Source organism: Salvelinus sp. IW2-2015, linkage group LG15, assembly GCF_002910315.2.
Source record: "Salvelinus sp. IW2-2015 linkage group LG15, ASM291031v2, whole genome shotgun sequence".
Classification (NCBI taxonomy): Eukaryota; Metazoa; Chordata; class Actinopteri; order Salmoniformes; family Salmonidae; genus Salvelinus; species Salvelinus sp. IW2-2015.
Window position 1 is genome coordinate 51,462,595 of NC_036855.1, and position 10,525 is coordinate 51,473,119.

Genomic DNA, 10,525 nt, shown 5'->3' on the forward strand with positions numbered 1-10,525 from the left:
CATTCTTGGGCATAGGGACTGGGTCAGGGAGAGGTTGAAAATGTAATTGAAGACACTAGCCAGCTGGTCTGCGSATGCTCTGAGTACGCGTCCTGGTAATCCGTCTGGCTCTGCCTTGTGAATGTTAACCTGTTTAAAGGTCTTACTCACATTGACTARGGAGAGCGTGATCACACAGTTGTCTGGTGTTCTCATGCATGGTTCAGTGTTGCTAGCCACAAAGCTAGCATAGAAGGCATTTAGCTCGTATGGTAGGCTCGCGTCACTGGGCAGCTCGAGGCTGGGTTTCTTTGACTTAACATGGCGTCAAGTTAAAGAAAGTATCAGAGAATGGAAGGGGAGAGATATTCTTACACGCTGTTGCATCATACACAGTCTACATGAGTTGCGTAGAATTTTTTGTTATTAAGAGTTTCACAGAATTTCCACAGTGTATCTGACACCCACTATAATATGTTTGTGTGTATGACATGCTGAGCTTCTGACTCGAAAGCGTTACTGAGGACCGCCCACAAACCCACTACACACCAGGGCTTCCCATGTGAAGTTTAAAAAGAAAACTTGTAAAAGAGTATTTTTATTGAGGTCTCTTTTTAACAAGCCTCCTTTTTTTTGTTCTAAACATAAAAGAGGAAGTACAAGCTTTGAATTGCATGCTTAAATTTGCTGAATGTTGAGACTATTAAATCTTGAGAGTCTTACATCACTTAAAAGTATGCCTCACAACGAGTCGTGCAAAAATCATACCAGGTTGTGCAAATTGTATGAGTGCTTTGAATTGTCTAATATTTTATACAGAAAACGTGTATTATTTTTACCTGAAAATCTCCAGCAGTTTAATATGCCATACTCTGAAGAATAGTCTAATCCAATGTAGAAGACTTTCTCTTTTTGTCTCTCCATCTCAACCTGTCTCAGAGACCAAATTGTCTCATTCTGCTCATAAGACCATACCATGGAGAATACTGCAGCATGAGTGATAGGCATCTCCGTATTTTGTGACCACAAAGATGAGTCACACCGTAAGTTTACACTACAGGCAAGTAAAATATATAATTATGTTTGTTTGGATGATAGTGTTTGGAAGTTGAAAGTGTGTGGAAGTCAGTGACGTTTGCAAAGGAACAAAGGCAAGCTGTATCCTAGGGTGAGCTACGGATCAAATGCAAGCAGGGGGCCTTGGGTCTGGGAATTGAAGCTCTCCGTCCTCATTGTGTGGTCATACCAATCCACCCAGATGTAATTCAGTTTACTGAAGAGTTCAAGGATATTTACTCACTTCCATCCACAGGTACAATCTTTCAGTTTAAATCCCCTTCAAAAGACCAAGAAGAGATTATGAGCATTGTAACGACTAGCGTTTTCTGAAGGCCTGACATACAAGAAGATGTTATAAAACCTGCCAGATATACAACTTGGTGACAGTGTGTCACCATTTCTTGCAAAGTTCATATAAAAACATAGTTCTTAGTTTGAACATGTGCTTTTCTTGGAATATCTCATTATGAAGGAAATATCCTGATAAAAGTTGAATGTTGACATGTTGATTAATGGCTGAAGAAAAAGTTTGCGAGCCCATCGGCTTGTTTCAAGTCATGTTTTAATCTTCTTGAAACTGGATGAAGATGCAGAGATATTAATTCAAACATCAAGTTGAACATTGGCCTGACTGTTTGGATGTTTGTTTAACTGCTCAGCCAGAGAAATGATTAGGCCAAATGAATTACTTTTCATGACTTTTCATTCATCTCTGCTCAGTCGGGTAAAAAAGAAGATGTGAAAACAAGTTAATTGAGCCAAGACCATGTAGATGGGAGTATGGCTCCATCCACAGTGAATGTACAGTACTGCATCTTCACAACCAGCAAACTTGAGAGGTGGATATTTGTGTGCTGCTACTTGAAAGATTACATCAATAACTTAAAGATCCTATGAACGAAAACAAGCACTTGGCCTGAAAATCAATAGGCATATCATCAAAGTTATAACAGATGAAGAATGGAAACCAGCAGCAGAGGTTATTGATTAAAAGGACTTATTGAACTCATTCATGAACATGTAAAATCAATTCTGTGGGTCAGTTATAATGGTGAATACTGTACGATGGCATAGACATAGGCTACAACATACATAAATAATAATGCAAAATATTAAAAATATAAGTGAAGCCAGGACTACAAAAGAACTGAAACAGGAATAACAAATAATATAGGGACCATACATTAAATATGATTGAGCTCCATTTTTATGGAATGGTCTACCTATCGATGTGAGAGACGCAGACTCGTTCTCGATCTTTAAGTCTTTACTGAAGACTCATCTCTTCAGTAGGTCCTACGATTGAGTGTAGTCTGGCCCAGGAGTGTGAAGGTGAACAGCAAGGCACTGGAGAGACGAAACGTCCTTTCTGTCTCTGCCTGGCCGGCTCCCCTCTCTCCACTGGGATTCTTTGCCTCTGACCCTATTACAGGGGCTGAGTCACTGGCTTACTAGTGCTCTTCCATGCCGTCCCTAGGAGGGGTGTGTCACTTGAGTGGGTTGAGTCACAAATGCGATCTTCCTGTCCGGTTTTGCGTCCCCTCGGGCTCGTGTGGGGGAGATCTTCGTGGGCTAAACTCAGTCTTGTCTCAGGATAGTAAGTTGGTGGTCTGTTGATATCCTTCTAGTGGTGTAAGGGCTGTGCTTTGGCAAAGTGGGTGGGGTTATATCCTGCCTGGTTGGCCCTGTCCGGGGGTATCGTCGGATGGGGCCACAGTGTCCCCCAACCCCCCCCCCGTCTCAGCCTCCAGTATCTATGCTGCAATAGTCTATGTGCCGGGGGGCTAGGATCAGTCTGTTATATCTGGTGTAATTCTCCTGTCTTATCTGGTGTCCTGTGTGAATTTAAGTATGCTCCCTTTAATTCAGTCCACCTGGTCGTGCTGCTGCTCCAGTTTCAACTGTTCTACCTGCGGCTATGGAACCCTGACCTATTCACCGGACGTGCTACTCGGACCTGCTCTTTTTGACTCTCTCTCTCTCGCTCTCTCTCTCTCTCTCTCTCTACCGCACCTGCTGTCTCGACCTCTGAATTACCCTGCTGGTCATCTATGAATGTTTGAACATCTTGATGAACAATCTGGCCTTAATGGCCATGTTCTATCTCCACCCGGCACAGCCAGAAGAGGATTGGACACCCCTCAGAGGCTGGTTCCTCTCTAGGTTTCTTGCTAGGCTCCTGCCTTTCCAGGGAGTTTTTCCTAGTCACCGTGTTTCTACATCTGCATTGCTTGCTGTGTGTGGTTTTTGGCTTGGTTTCTGTATAGCACTTTGTGACATCTGCTGATGTAAAAAGGGCTTTATAAATACATTTGATTGTTTGACTGATTGAAAAAAGTAACTGGAAGTAATGGCAAAGCCATACTTTGAAAACTTAAAAGAAAGTCATTGCTCTAAAATGGGCCCTTGACTTATACTTTTCTAAGTAATAGCCTTTGCATTACTACCCACTAGTGGCCTTTTCAACGCTRTGCAATGATGAGCTAAACTCAGAAGTGAATATTCTGTAGCACAAAAGAATCAATCAACGGTAATGTTTCAAAGTCTCACTGACTTACAGTATATATCTGATTGACTGACTGTCTATACTCGAGAAGGAAAATATTTCAAGGATTGTCATACATTTCCTTTGCAACTCAACAATACATATCCTCACGTTTATCACATCTTCACTCTCAATCACACAACCACAAAGATACAGCATCCCCGGACTGACAGCGGATGCGCTCACGTACCCACACATAGTCGCAAAACATGTCACTGAATTATTATAAATACTAGTAGAGACATTTCTCAGTGTGAAAACTGCGCGGTGCAGAAAATGTAACTCCATTGCTTTATCTACAGAACAAACATTTAAAACCACCCTCAACTGTAAGAGTAGAAATAATGGTTTAATAACTTGGTGAGAACATGGTTAAAGGACAGAGAAAAGAAGACAGCAGCTGAGCTCCTGTGAGATTACTGATATAGCTGTGAGAGACCTGTCATTTCTCTCAGGTGTGCATTTTGCCGTGACTGAGATTTTAACTACTCTCTCCTGTGTAGATAGGAATCTGTGCAGAAGAGAAAAGGGCATGAGCGATTTGATAGGACCCAGATCTGTGGATTGACCTCTCCCTTCCTTTCTCCGTCATTAAAGCACATAATAGGGGCACTTCTGTATCTGAACAGCTTCATTAGAACACTCAAGTGCCTTTTCGTTAGTGAGGGCATGTATCTATGAAAGTATATAGCCATTGTTCTCTGATATGTTTGACTATGAAATACAAATGAAATATATTAATAAAGTTTCTAATGCTTTACAGTACCTACACACAGTACCCCACAATGTTAAAATATATACATATATTTCTTAAATGTTTACAAATTAATAAAACAATTTAAGCTGATATGTCTTGAGTCAAGAAGTATTCAACTCCTTCGTTATGGCAAGCCTAAAATCAGGAATAAAAATGTGCTTAACAAGTCACATATTAAGTTGCATGGACTCAGTATGTGTGCAATAATAGTTTTTAACATGATTTTTTATTGACGACCTCATCTCTGTACACCACACATACAATTATCTGTAAGGGCCCTCAGTCGAATAGTGAATTTCAAATGCAGATTCAACCACAAAGACCAGGGAGGTTTTACAATGTCTTGCAAAGTGTCACGACTTCCGCCGAAGTCGGCTCCTCTCCTTGTTCGGGCGGRGTTCGGSGATCGACGTCACCGGCATTCTAGCCATCGCCGCTCCATTTTTCATATATCCATTTGTTTTGTCTTGTTCCATACACACCTGGTTTTCATTCCATAATCAACTGCATGTATTTAGTGTGTAATTGTTTATTGTTATGTGGATATTGTTCAGGCGCTATACTTTTGTTATGTTCCGTGTTTTTGGCACCTTTATGTTTTTATGTGCTGTCGTTTTTGGACCGGAATTAAAGTGTTTACTACACTCTGATCTCCTGCACCTGACTTCGCCTCCGTACACAACCCTAACACAAAGAACGACACATATTGGTAGATGGGTATAAAAAAAAGCAGACATTGAATATCAATTTGAGCATGATGAAGTTATTAATTCCACTTTGGATGGTGTGTCAATACACCCAGTCACTAGAAAGATACAGGCGTCCTTCCAAACTCAGTTGCCGAAGAGGAAGGAAACTGCTCTGGGATTTCACCATGAGGCCTATGGTGACTTTAGAACAGTTACAGAGTTTAATGGCTGTGATAGGAAAAAAGGCTTTCTTCTTTTCACTCTGTCATTTAGGTTAGTATTGTGGAGTAACTACAATGTTGTTGATCCATCCTCAGTTTTCTCCTATCACAACCATTAAACTCTGTAACCGTTATAAAATCCCCATTGGCCTCATAGCAGTTTCCTTCCTCTCTTGCACCTGAGTTAGAAAGGATCTTTGTAGTGATTGGGTGTATTGATACACTATCCATAGCCTAATTAATAACTTGTTCAAAGGGATAGTCCATGTCTGCTTTTTTTTACGCATCTACAATTGGTGCCCTTCTTTGCGAGTCATTGAAAACCTCCCTGGTTGAATTTGTGCTTGAAATTCATTACTCGATTGAGGAACCTCATAGATAATTGTATGTGTGGGGTACAGAGATGGGGTAGTTATTCAAAAATCATGTTGACCATTGTTATTAAACACAGAATGAGTCCATGCAACTTATTATGCYATTTGTTAAGCATACTTTTATTCCTGAATTTATTTAGGTTTGCCATGACAAATAGAATACTTCTTGATTTATTAATACTTGTTGACATTTCAGCTTAAATTTTTTAAACTKATTTCTAAAATGTTCTGCAAACAAAATTCCACGTTGACACTATGGGGTATTGTGCATAGATCAGTGACAAAAAAAATCTCATTTTAATCCATTTTAAATTCAGGCTGTAAAACAGCAAAATGTGGAAAAAGTCAAGTGGTTTGAATACTTTCTGAAGGCACTATTTGAAACAGTCTATGTCATTAGAGTGACTCTGAGCTGAGGGCTGTACTATACTTTGTGACTCACTCACCTGATTATTGCTGTGACCTTGCTGAGATCCCAAAACTGCTGCTTTTGTGAAAGAGTTGCATCTATGCATGTTTACCACACAATAACTTTTGCAATAGGTACACTTATATTATGCGATGATAACTAAACTTTATATTTCACATAGCACTGCATCTATAAATTATTAAATTCCCAATGCAGCTGTTTTTATTTCAATACCCTGTCATATTGTGTGCCACTATTTTGCATCATACTGTATTTTAAGCCATTCGTACATGACATACAATACATGTTAGTGTCCTAAATTGTAGTTGCGGAGTACATTGAGTACATTTTACCTTTCTTCATAAACCCTACTATGCCGCAGGCCAGGGTCAAGATCTGATGTGATTTTATACCAACTGAGCACCCTGCTCTTGCATCAGTAGGCTACACAAGACTGTCTCCAGTGATCCCTATAGCAGGGGTGTCAAACTCATTCCATGGAGGGCCGAGTGTCTGCAGGTTTTTGTTTTTTCCTTTGAATTAAACCCTAGACAACCAGGTGTGGGGTTCCTTACTAATTAGTGACCTTAATTCATCAATAAAGTACAAGGAAGGAGTGAAAACCTGCAAACACTTCTTGGCCCTCCGTGGAATGAGTTTGACACCTGTGCCATATAGGTTCTACTTGTGCAGATTCTGTCCATAGGCATGCTGTGTCTGCACTAATCATCACCACTCTCTGGCTGTTACAGTGGTGGATACAGTGGCTCACAAAGGAGATGTCAGGGCCACAGTAGCACTTTTGATGAGCACTGCTGAAGTGGCTGCAAGATCAATCTCAAACCCAAAGAGCGAACAGACTTTAGTCTACAGCCATGAGATGTTGTGCATTTAGAGTGCTCTGTGCCAAATCGGAGGTCAAAGAAAAAGAGAACTACTGCGGGTGTACACAATAACCATGCTGCAGGCACTCACTGTGGACAATCCAATCTCCAACATAACGCATATGATTGATAATTTCAACAGGTCAATATCTTATAAGACTGCATAGGTCTTGTGTTGCAATCCTTCCAATCCCATCTCATTGACTCAAGTCCGAGGCTAACCTTTCTTGAACAAGACAACAGAGTAAAAATAATTGCCATTTGTGGACAACAAAATAGGCCAAAATATAACTTTTTTATCAGGTAATTGTTTGCCTATTGTCCTTATGAAAGAGTACCTCTAAAAGTATGGTACATCTTTCAAATACAAACTTGTCTCATTCATAATGTTCAAACATCATATATTACTTAATCACAATAGTAATTTCCATATTGTGTGAACAGGATTTTTAAAATAAAACTAGAATACCCAACTTGCATGTTAGCCTACGGGAAAATATACACACCCTTTTAGCATACAAACATTGACATTTTGAGAAGAATGGATCGATTATTTTCAAGGTGTTCCAACAAAATACAATGTATCTGGAATTCAAAGTATTTCACTCTAGAATTTGCAGATGTTGAATATGATAATATCCACATGTTTTGTGGATATGATTAATATGTCTTAATCCTTTGCTTTCAAGTAAATTGGCATATTTTCTTTTGTAGGCATGTTTTCTGTCTAATTGTGTGATAGGGGCTACTGTGTAGTTTAATCTAGGCTGTAGGACGGGGCCTGTTATATATTGGCCTGTCCTGGCATTCAATTCCTGTAAGGCGGGGTTGCCCACGATCTTAAGGGCCCACAACCCCCAAAAATGAATTTGCTTTAAAACTGCAACATTTCCTCTCAGCCTCATGGCAAAATTTGTAGAAAAGCAGAACATTTGTTCAGAGATTCTTGAAAGTCGGGAAAATCCWTCTCCAGCAGGGAAAATGTATTTTTATAGTTGAAAATGATTAATTTTCTTGCATTATTTGAGCTTAAAATGTACATTTAGGGGAATTTGATAATGGAAAATATTTGTTTTGGGAATTTTCAAAATACTTTCAATATTATTCATGTTGGCTCTATGCCTGGAAATGCCCTTGTCCGGAGCAAAGTTTAAAATGCTTAAAACTGGCAATAATGATTATTAACTGAAAAATAATCTTATGTACATAGTTTCTTGCAATAGCCCTCTGTGACTTTAATAATTATCTCGAAAATGTGATTCCTAAAAGATGTGTCTGGAGATTTGTCTAAAATCCTAAATCAATCAGGAATGAGCAGGGTCAGCTATACTGTACCATAAGGACCCCTTATTCATTTCGTAGTTACATGTAGTGCAACAAGACCACTCATGGTCTGTAAAGTTCTCTACTTTTAATAGATTTAAACAAACAATATTGGAATCACCTTGGTCACAAAACTCAATCTGTCTGATAGATTAAGATAGTATATGAATTTTGGTTCAAAACACCTTCCTAATATTGAGTTGCACCCCCATATTTTGCCCTTAGAATAGCCTAAATTCGTCGGGACACGGACTCTACAAGGTGTTGAAAGCATTCCATAGGACTTTAGTGCACAACTCATCAGCTGTCTGTGACCAGACAAAAACAACTAACGTCAAAGTCAACATAGCTACTAGAAATAACGCGTTAGTGGCCTCCCAAGTGGCACAGTGGTCTAAGGCACTTCATTGCAGTGCTTGAGGCATCCCTACAGACCCAGATTCAATCCCAGGCTGTATCACAACCGACGTGACTGGGAAACTCATTGGGCTGCGCACAATTGGCCCAGCGTAATCCGGGTTAGGGGAGAGTTTGGCCGGGCGGGGCTTTACTTGGCTCATAGCGCTCTAGCGACTCTTTGTGGTGGGCTGGGCGCCTGCAGGTTGACTTCAGTCGTCAGTTGAATGGTGTTTCCTTTGACACATTGGTGCGGGTGGCTTCGGGGGTAACCGGGCAGGTGTTAAGGAGCGCGGTTTGGCGGGTCATGTTTTGGAGGATGCATGACTCGACCTTCGCCCCTCGGGAGCCCATTGGGGAGTTGCAGCAATGAGACAAGATCGTAATTGGATATGACGAAAAATGTATAAAAAATAAGAAGAAAAATAAATAACGGCGTCAGTAAACCTGTTAAAATTGAGCAGTTACATCAACGGGCCCAGGTGGCAATAAATGTATAAAACCAAAACGTACCTTGACTTGATAGTGTTCCAGTGATGGATAGCCATAGCTAGCTAGCTAACATACTGTAGCATCCCTCTCTGTTTGAGATGCGTGTTTGAGTAGGCTAAACTAGTTAGCTGCATTCGCTAGCTAAGTGAAAGTAAAAAAGAAAATAGTACGAAGTATAGCTCTCGCTCTCTCTCTCTCTTGCTTCTCCTTCCATTTCTAAATGCATTAGAATTTAGAAATTCMKATTTGTTCCAAACTGTTCAACTATCGTCTTTCTTTCTCTTTGAGTCAACTACTCACACATTTTATGCACTGCAGTGCTAGCTAGCTGTAGTTTATACTCTCAGTACTAGATTAATTATCTGATCCTTTGATTAGGTGGACAACACGTCAGTTCATGCTGCAAGAGCTCTGATAGGTTGGAGGACTTCCTCCGGAAGTTGTCATAATTACTGTGTAAGTCTATGGATGGGGGTGAGAACTGTGAGCCTCCTAGGTTTCGTATTGAAGTCAATGTATGCAGAGGAGGACAAAAACTAGCTGTCCTCCGGCTACACCATGGTGTAGCCTACAGAGTGCTGTTGAGGCTACTGTAGACCTTCATTGCAAAACAGTGTGTTTTAATCAATAATTTTTGATGTGAATATATTTAATAAAGTTTTAATCTACCAATAGGTGACCTTTTTGCGAGGCATTGGAAAACCTCCTTGGTCTTTGTGGTTGAATCTGTGCTTGAAGTTCACTACTCGACTGAGGGACCTTACAGATAATAATATGTGTGTGGGGTACAGCAATGGGGTAATCATTCAAAAATCATGTTAACCACTATTATTGCACACGGAGTGAATCCATGCAACTTATTATGTGACTTATGAAGCACATTTTTACTCCTAAACGTATTTAGGCTTGCCATAACAAAGGGGTTTCAGAAACATAATTCCACTTTGACAATATGGGGTATTGTGTGTAGATTAGTGGCACAAATGTAATCCATTTTAAATCCAATCAGTAACCCAACAARATATGGAAAAAGTCAAGGGGTGTGAATACTTTCTGAAGGCTTTTGCTATATACATGTATTTGACCATACTATACTACTGACAGCAATAGGCCACGCACCCGATCCGCGCCTATTGATGTCAGATAGTTTGGTCAAGTCTTACATCATTATCAACCTCAATTATTCTAACAGCACATTTATTCACATTTGTAAGTAACAATGTCTGATTTGTACGTCTTTGTCTGTCTGACTATGATCAAAGCTCCTGAATGTGATATATCATTGCAAAGAGTTGGGGTAATTGTGTCCGACAATTCGTGAAAGTGGTCTGTTACTTTACATACGAAGCGTTTCATCAAGTCTACATCCGGGTTTTTTTTCCTAGGCAATGGAGGCA